This window comes from Crocuta crocuta, unplaced genomic scaffold (genome assembly GCF_008692635.1).
Source record: "Crocuta crocuta isolate KB4526 unplaced genomic scaffold, BGI_CrCroc_1.0 scaffold323, whole genome shotgun sequence".
Taxonomy (NCBI): domain Eukaryota; kingdom Metazoa; phylum Chordata; class Mammalia; order Carnivora; family Hyaenidae; genus Crocuta; species Crocuta crocuta.
This window is the reverse complement of record NW_027536465.1, coordinates 3,756,755-3,766,535: the sequence shown is the minus strand read 5'-3', so window position 1 is coordinate 3,766,535 and position 9,781 is coordinate 3,756,755. Positions and strand designations below refer to the sequence as shown.

The 9,781-nt window shown below is 43.7% G+C and overlaps 1 pseudogene; it reads left to right on the top strand.

Moving 5' to 3' along the window:
* The first annotated feature begins 3,943 nt into the window (after nucleotides 1-3,943).
* LOC144218915 (oligosaccharyltransferase complex subunit OSTC pseudogene) lies at nucleotides 3,944-4,393 on the top strand (annotated as a pseudogene).
* Nucleotides 4,394-9,781: the final 5,388 nt, after the last annotated feature.

The window sequence follows — 9,781 nt, the reverse complement described above, 5'->3', positions numbered from 1 at the left end:
AGAAAATGTGGCATATGCACACAATGGAATATTAGTCAGCCCTTAAGAAGAAAAATACTGTCTTTGGCTACAATGGCTACAACGTAGTTGAACCTTGAGGACATTATGCCAAGTGAAATGAGCCAGTCACAAAAAGACAAATGCTGCATGAGTCTGATTATAAGAGGTGTCTAAAGCAGTCAACTCTTAGACACAGAAAGTAGAGTGCTGGTTGCCAGGGACTGGGGAGAGGAGGGAAAAGGGGGAGTATTCAATAGAGATAGTTTCCATTTTGCAAGAGAAAAAAAAAAGGAATCTGCTGCACAACATGCTTATAGTTAACAATATGCTTATTGTTATGTGGTAATGTGGTACATTTTAAAATGGTTAAGATGGGAACACCTGGGTAGCTCACTCAGATAAGCGTCTGACTCTTGATTTCAGCTCAGATCATGACCCACATCGGGCGCTGCGCTGATAGCAGAGCGTGCTTGGGATTCTCTCTCTCTTCCTCTCTCTGACTCCCCCCCCCCACTTGTGCTCTCTCTCTCTCTCTCTCTTTCTCAAAATAAATAAACTTAAAAAAATGGTTGAGATGGTACATTTTATATGTTTGGACCAAGACTGAAAAAAAAAAAGAGTTAAGCTGAATCATCTTTTCCCAGTTCCTACGTTTCTGTGGCATTACTTTCTTCTGAACCTTCTTCTGAACTCTTCTTGATGGAATGTACTCCATTACAGTCAGTTCCATCATCTCCTTTCACAGGCGAATAACAATTACCCCCACCCCCGGATGCTTTGTTGGCACCCACATTTCTCTTACTTTAGCCTCCTTTAGAGACGCCCTACACTTCCAGTGTCAATGTTAAAGCAACCCAAGAGGCATGAACCTGGAAGGAAAGTCTGTGAACCGAGGAGTGAAGTCTTGTTCTGCTCTGCCCAGCCCTAGAGGCCTGTTACCACCCTGGAATGCTGCCCTGTGGATTTCAACCTAGAGAAGAACACCCAGGATAGTACCAGCCGAACCTTACCTCCAAGCTGCCATTTCCCGAACGCCCACTCTGTGGGTGTTTGTTCCTGGCGCTTTTCCATGCATTAGGTCCTCCCAACAAGCTGTAGAATTTTATCTCTCTGTTAACTGATGAAACTAAAGGATAAGTAACCTGTGGAGACACCATAGCAGAAGAACTGGAATCAAACCTTGTGTCTCTCTGGAAGAGTTTATCTCCTCGGTAGGAAAAATTCTTTAAGGGCAGATGTGAGAAAAGAGAGTGATTTAAGTGGCTTCAAATCACAGAAAGACTACCCTGCAAAAAATGAATTAGACTTTCTCGTTGGCTTTGCCTGAATTATCATCCCATATCTCCAGTACTGCATGTCCAAAATAGCAACTTCAGGGGCGGCTGGCTGGCTCAGAGGAACATGTGACTCGATCTCGAGGTCCTGAGTTCAAGCCCCACTTTGGGTGGAGTACAGATTACTTAAATAAATAAACTTAAAAACAAAACAAAACTGCCCCCACAAAATCGGCTGCCCCTCTTAATTCAATTTAATGACTTTGTGTACGTCTGCTGTGTTCCAGACGCTGTGCTGAAGACACAGCAATGAGCCTCGCAGGTATTAAGAGAGTTTCCTAATCACAGGGAATCCACATTTCAGGCCCGGCCTGAAAGTTTCAGCTCTTCAGAGCAGAGAGACAAGTTCTTTGAGTAGTTTTATTCCAGCATCCACTAAGAAAATTTTATTTTTTTCCTTTTTTAAAAATAGTTTATTGTCAAGTTGGTTTCCATATAACACCCCGTGCTCGTCCCCACAATCACTAAGAAAATTTTAAAAACGAGGGGCGCCTGGGTGGCTTAGTCGGTTAAGTGTCTGACTTTCGCTTAGGTCATGATCTCGCGGTTCGTGGGTTTGAGCCCCGCGTCGGGCTCTGTGCTGACTGCCAGCTCAGAGCCTGGAGCCTGTTTCAGTCTGTGACTCCCTCTCTCTCTGACCCTCCCCTGCTCACGCTGTCTCTCTCTCTCTCCTAGAAATAAATAAAAAACATTAAAAAAAAGAAATTTTTAAAAACGAGGCAGATTTTTTTTTAAATTGACCTCAAAGCTATTTTCATCATTTAAATGGTTGTAAAGGGTATAGTTTTCTAAAGCTCACGCATTACCCTTTCAAATGTATCTAATGACATCAAAATGCCTTAGCAACGTAGTTAGTATCCACTATGATCCATTTGTTTGGTATATCTTTGTTTCTGTTTTGAGGTATAATTGAGAAATAAAAATTATATGTATTTGAGCTGTACAACATGATATTTTGATACATTTACACATTGTGAAATAGTCACAACTAAGCTAATTAACATATGCCTCACCTCACATCGCTATTTTCTTTCTTTCTTTCTCCCTTTTTTCTTTCTCTCTCTCTCTCTCTCTCTCTCTCTTTCTTTCTTTCATGTTGAGGACACTTAAGATCTACTCTCTTAGGAGGCACCTGGATGGCTCAGTTGGTTGAGCGCTCGACTTTGGCTCAGGTCTTGATCTCCCAGTTTGTGAGTTTGAGCCTCACATCAGGCTCTGCTGTCAGCACAGACCCTGCTTCAAATCCTCTGTCCTGCTCTCTGCCCCTCCCCCACCTGTGCCCTCCCAAAAATAAATGAGTATTAAAAAGAAAGATCTACCTTCTTAGCAAATTCCAAGCACACAGTATAGTATTGCTGACTAGATTCCCGTGACCGTACATTAGCTCTCCAGAACTTAATCACCTTGCATGACTGAAACTTTGTGCCCCTTGAATGTCTGACCCCATCTTTCCCCCTCCACGGCCCCTTGGACCCACCAATCTACTTTCTACTTCTATGTGTTTGCCTACTTTAGATTACACATATTAAGTGAGGCCATGCAGTATGTGTCTCTCTGTGTCTTTCTTATTTCATTTAGTGTAATGTCCTCTAGGTTCATTCATGTTGTTAGAAATGCCTGGATTTCTTTCTTTTATAAAGCTAAATCATATTCCAGTCTCTCTATATGCCACATTTTCTTTTTTTTTTTTTAATATTTTTATTTTATTTCTAGGATAGAGAGAGACAGGGTGAACAGGGGAGGGTCAGAGAGAGAGAGAGGGAGACACAGACTCTGAAACAGGCTCCAGGCTCTGAGCTGGCAGTCAGCACAGAGCCCGACGCGGGGCTCGAACCCACGAACCGCGAGATCATGACCTAAGCGAAAGTCGGACGCTTAACCGACTAAGCCACCCAGGCGCCCCTCTTTTTTTTTTTTTAATGTTTTTATTTGTTTGCTTGTTTGTTTATGCTCTGTGCCCAATGTGGGGCTTGAACTCACAAACCCAGGATCGAGAGTCCCATGCTGTATGTATGGACTGAGCCATCCAGGTGCCCCCATATATGCCACATTTTCTTTATCCATTCAACCATTAACAGACATTTAGGTTGTTTCCATATCTTTGCTATTATGAATAAGGCTTCAGTGGACATGGGGGTGCAGATACCTCTGGGATAATAACTTTGTTTCCTTTGGATAGAGACCCACAGTAGGATTGCTGGATCATAAGGTAGACCTAATTTTTTAAGTTTATTTTTTTTATTTTGAGAGAGAGAAAGAGCATGAATGGAGGACGTTTAGCCGACTGAGCCACCCAGGTGCCCCATGTCTCTCTCAAAATAAACAAACTAGCTTTAAGAAAGAAAGAGTCCGGGGTGCCTGGGTGGCTTAGTTGGTTAAGCGTCCGACTTTTGCTTAGGTCATGATCTCACGGTTCGTGGGTTTGAGCCCGCGTCGGGCTCTGTGCTGACTGCCAGCTCAGAGCCTGGAGCCTGTTTCAGTCTGTGACTCCCTCTCTCTCCGACCTTCCCCTGCTCACGCTGTCTCTCTCTCTGTCTCCTAGAAATAAATAAACATTTAAAATAAAAAGAAAGAAAGAAAGAAAGAAAGAGTCCCCTGCCACTACCAACATGGAGACTTTGTACTGGGTCCCGTTCTTAGTGCGCGAATGCACCAACCTGAAGCTGAAGAAGCCTCCCTGGGTGCGTATGCCATCGGCCATGACGGTGTACACTCTGGTGGTGGTGTCTTACTTCCTCATTACCAGAGGAATAGTTTATAATGTTATTGTTGAACCTCCAAGTGCTGGCTCTATGACCAATGAACATGGACATCAGAGACCAGTAGGTTTCTTGGCCTATAGAGCAAATGGACAGTATATTATGGAAAGACTCACATCCAGCTTCCTGTTCACAATGGGAGGTTTAGGTTTCATAATCCTAGACCGGTCGAATGCACCAAACATTCCAAAATGCAATAGATCTCTTCTTCTATTCATTGGATTTGTCTGTGTCCTATCGAGTTTCTTCATGGCTCGAGTATTCATGAGAATGAAGCTGCTCGGTGATCTGATGGGTTAAACTACCTTTTGAGAAGAAATCTGTGGATACTGGATTCGCTCCTGCTAATGACATTTTAAAGACTGTACCAGTCCTCTGATGTGAACTGTGGAAAAGAATGAAGCAGCAGAAAAGAAGTATCTAGTGAAAACATAGGAGGCATGTTAAAGCTTGAACTAGAATGTCTTCTTGATTTCAAAGAGACAAGCTTATCACAGTATTTTTCCTGCTGGCCTCTGCCAATGTACCAACGATGTTCAGTGGCATTTTCTTCTTAGTTTTTCATTTCTTAGACAAAATATACTCCATTTCTACAACTGAATAAAGTGATTATTTTTTACAGCCCCCTTAACATTTTTTGGAGATGACATTTGTGACTTTCAAAAATTAATGTAAAATTGGGAAGTGAGATCCCATAAGCTGAGAACTCTGGACAGACAATCAGCTATACCTATGGTGCTTTGCCTGTAAACAGAGTGCATGACAGTATGTTATTTCAGATGTGTCTGCAAGACTGTTTCCTGCACAATAAGATGTATGAAAGGAGCAGAAATAAATAATATTTGTGATTAAAAAAAAAAGGAAGGAAGCAAGGAACAGAACATACAGGACAAATCTAGGAGAATATAAAATGGACTTTCTTAAACCTCTCAGGAAGTCTTGGTTTTCTTTTTACACCCTCCGTGTGGGTGGTGTTTCTTAATTTGAAGACAGCTGGGCGATCTGCAGCCTCTTCCCTACACTGAAAGTCTCTGGGGGTAGAAGCTGTAGGCAAAGATACAACTTGAGCTCTGAGTGCCTGCCAACTTCGCTCTGTCTGCTGCAAGGAGCATCCCTGAGCAAACATGCAAGCCCTGTGCAAGATGGTAACATTGGAACCATGTCCACCTCCTCCTGGGCTTGGTTTAACTGTGCTCTCTGGCTAGAGGATCTCAGACTTCCAGGACCAGAAATAATAATTGGGTAACGTGCAACCACAGTCTCAGGAATGGGGGCTGCATTCCCTAGGCCAGCCCCTTCTTTTAAGTTAGGGGGTCCTTGGTACAGCCTGTAGCTTGGAGTGTCCCATCAATGTCCCAGGCATGAATCCAGCCAGTGTCCCTATGGTATTATTACTGCCATTTTAAAAGAATAAACGGTGCATCGATTAGTGCAAGAATTTGAATTGTTTAAGAGAAAGCAGCCTATTTCGGTAACAGTGTAGCCTCGTGATCCTAATTTAAAATGTATAATTGATGAATTAATGTAGATCTGCATTTTTAAGCTGGAATCCTACAAAATTCGTATGCCAGAATTAGATTATCTAAGCGAATTTAAGATTCACCATCAACCAAGATGGCCTTAAACACTCCCCTGCAGTTTGAATAAACTTGAGCCTTCTTCTTGACTTTTGATCCTCATCTCCCTTTTCAGAGAACACTTTCTTTAGAGAACTTGGAAGGGTAAATTCTTTCTCTGCCCCTTTGAAGTGGATGGAAATCTCTTTTAAAGGGTGCTTGCCAGTTTTATAACCTAGGAATGTCTTTCTCAAGAACCAAGGAGCTATTCCTTGAAAATATAACCACCATGAAAGAAAACGTTCCCATTTCCCAGTCTCTGGAAGGGGGCAGGTGTCTAACTTCAGTGGGTATCAGCAAACACAGATGGCCTAACCACAGAGAAACACCTTCGCAAACTCAGGGGTAACTCAATGTGCCACACACGACCCATTGATCAACCAGGCTGCTGAGTCCTTCAGTACTTTTCCACTAGCTCACCCCAGCACTTACACATCCTCCCGACTTGCATTTAGCAGAGTTGAGCTCCGATTGGATGATAGCCTCTCTCTTCTTGCAGTAGCCTTAGATAAAGTCTTCCTTGCCTGTTTAGCCTCGTACAAATTTTGCTTGGACTCCCTATTTATAAATGACATGCAGGGGTGCCTGGGTGTCTCAGTCGATTAAGCAACTGACTTCGGCTCAGGTCATGATTTCCTGGTTCGTGGGTTCGAGCCCTGCGTTGGGCTCTGTGCTGACGGCCCAGAGCCTGGAGCCTGCTTCAGATTCTGTGTCTCCCTCTCTCTCTGCCCCTTCCCTGATTTTTCTCTGTCTCTCAAAAAGAAGTAAACATTAAGACGTTTTTAAAAAATTGCATGCATTACATGTGGAATAATACACACTGGTTTGAATCACAGAAAATCACTAGTATTCAACTGTTTTCTGCCCTGCCAAAAAGGCAATTTCATACAGTTCAACCGAATGCCTGGGTTGGTTTATTAAATCAGACGATTGAAGTTCTTTGAAAAACTATGAAGAATAGAAATTTAAATGCAGCTGAAAATATTTAAACAAGTTTAACCGAGTTTGTAAATGAGAGTTTGGAAGTAATTATTAAAATTTACTAGCTTAAAAATATTGTTTTATTTAAAAAATGTTTTTAATGTTTATTTTTAAAGGAGAGAGAGAGAGAGACAGAGCGTGAATGGGGGAGGGGTAGAAAGAGGCCCACATAGAATCTGAAGGGGCTCCAGGCTCTGAGCTGTCATCACAGAGCCTGATGTGGGGCTTGAACCCCTGAACCGTGAGATCATGACCTAAGCTGAAGTTGAACGCTTAACCAACTGAGCCACCCAGGCACCCCTAAAAAAATATATATGTTTTTTAAAAAGGGGCGCCTGGCAGGCGCAGTCAGAAGAAAATATGCAACTTTTCATCTCGGGGTTGTGAGTTTGAGCCACACATTGGGTGTAGAGATGACTTAAAAATAAATAAATTGGGGCTTCTGGGTGGCTCAGTCGTTTAAGGGTCTGATCTCTTGATTTCAGTTCAGGTCATAATCCCAGGATTGTGGGATCAAGCCCGTGTTGGGCTCCGTGCTGAGCATGGAGTCTGCTTGAGATTCTTTCTTTCTTTCTCTCTCTCTCCCGCCCTCCCTCTCTCTCTCTCTCTGCCCCTTCCTCACTCATGCCCTGTCTCCCTCTGTTTCTCAAAAACGAATAAACGTTAAAAAAAAAAAAAAGAGGTGCTTCATATTTGGAGGTCCCATTCTACCGTTGTTTAAGATGANAAAAAAGTGCAGAAGGAAGATTAATAAAAGAGTGCTTGCTGATTCCCTCGCAGTGAAGAATAAACCCCACCAGACTAAAATCCTTGTGTGGTATCCATGCAGCCTCCCTGATAAGCAAGGCACAAAGTGAAATAACCGGAAACTCTCTCACTGAGCATTTAGGATGAGAAACCAGAGTCTTGAGCAGCCAGAATTAGCCTGGATGTAATCAAGTGTGTTCTTTCTCTGAAACACAATGGAAGCCACGCGCAGTCCGAAGGCTGTCCTGCTTCTGCAATCAGCATGAGAGATGGGTGAATGGTTAATGGCATTGAACTGCCAGCTTATTACAGGGAAGAGACTAGTTGATGGGATTGGAAGTGTGTGAAGTCATGGGGTGTCTGGCTGGCTCAGTAGATAGAGCATGTGACTCTTGATCTTGGGCTTGTAAGTTCGAGCACCACGTTGGGCGTAGAGACTACTTAAAATCTTTAAAAAAAGAAAGAAAGAACGAAAATGCATGAGGTCTGTCATATTCCCTGCATCCATCTCCACTTAACAGAAAGCCTTTCCCATGGAACAGGAAATATAATCCTTGAAATTCGGTGCCTGTTGCTCATTCTCCCCAGTACAGCCCTGGGATAGGAAATGCCAGCGTCTGCCACTGTGACTTTCCTTCTGCTGTGCACGTGCGACTTTGCATATCTCTGCTCTGCCAAGTATCTTAACAGTTGAACTCACAATTCTATTGTCCCCACTGCAAGATCTGTCAGAAGCACCTCTCCGTAGCTCTAATTATTGAAGGTCTCCAGAGCATTAATTCTTTGCTGCGTTCCAAGTCTTCTTCTCTTTTACAGACTATTTTGTCTGACTTCAAACTGTCCGGCCTCCTTTGTGCCCTGAGGGTACGGCCCTGGCTTCCGCCCCTGGCTGAAGGGGATATTCTATAAGGAATTCCCACCCACAGTGAGTCTTGGGCCAAATTCCTTCCAGTCTAATTATTCCAAAATGCTAAGTTCATGGATCCTTTTCATATTTTGGAATGTCACAGTAGATGGCTACGTGGGAGACAAGGCGAGTTAGTTTGCTTCTGCAAATTCAATGTGTCTTTGACAACTAGAAGGTGTTTCACCGAGAAAGCTCTGTGAAACCTGTATGGATTAGTTTGCTGGGGCTGCTGGGAACAAAGTACCACAAGCTGAGGCCACTCTGGAGGCCAGAGTCCAAGATCAAGGCAGGACTGGGCCCTCCTGAGAGGGCTGGGAAGGAGAATCTGTTCCATCCTGCTGTCCCAGCTTCTGGTGGTTTTGCTGGCAAGCTTTGGCATACCCTAATCTCTGCCTTCACGTTCCATGGCATTCTCTCTGTGTGCTTGCCCTATTAGGTCACACGGCTGTGGCTAAGGCGTCCTCCCATACCCAAAGTTCCAGGGGGAGGCAAACTGACATGGGGTGACACCTTTCCCTGCCACCTGTAATGTGCTCCATGCAGCTACGTGAAGCTGCTACGTGATTTAATGGGACCACAAGCCCTGGACCCCGCTGTGTGACTTCAAGTGTCAACATCTCCATCTTCAAAGTGAAGGAAATGAGACAGGTGGCTTCTTAAGGTCCCCCCAGCCTTGCAAAACCAATTCTGGGAGCATTTGGGGAATCGAGTTAGAATCTCCGAATTTAGAGACAAAGTCTATGCTTGGTGTCTGTCCACCAGGAGGCAGTAACCCTCTGTGTTTCCATCCCCCGCCTTTGAACAGATGTCTCACTGTACTTGGTGTCAGTTAATGAAAAAGCAAACTGCAAAAAGAAAGGACGGGATAAGGAATCTCTTGTTAGTTTCCCTCTCAATACCAAGCTGCTCTAGAATAACAACTTCTAAGTCACGGCCATGTCGGACAATAAGAAAAACTGAGTATTTTGTTGCTTTCTGCATCCGTCTGAATTTCCCCAGAAATGACCCCTCACCCATAAAGAGCCGTCTCTTTTCCCAAGTGTGTTGAATTTGGAGATCACTGACTCGTTTTGTCACAGAATTTTGGACTTGAAGAAGAAGGACCCTTTGCGCTGAGGAAACAGACCAGAGCGGTGAGTGGCTAGTTCAAGATCACATGGCAATGGAGTGGCAAGGCTGGGACAAGAAACCATCAAAGTCCATTTTCTCTGCTGTGTAATGAGACGTGATCTCTGAAGTTCCTTTAGGCCTAACGGTTGATTATCTGACTGGTGACCTTGACTCCCCACGGCGGTTCTAACTGAGCATTAAATTTGGCTTGGCAGGTTGATTTTTTTTTTTTTAATAGACTTTTCTCTTTTAGAGTACTTGTAGATGTGCAGCAAAATTTCGTAGAAGGCTCGGGGGTTTCCTGTATACTCCCTGGCCCCATGCGTG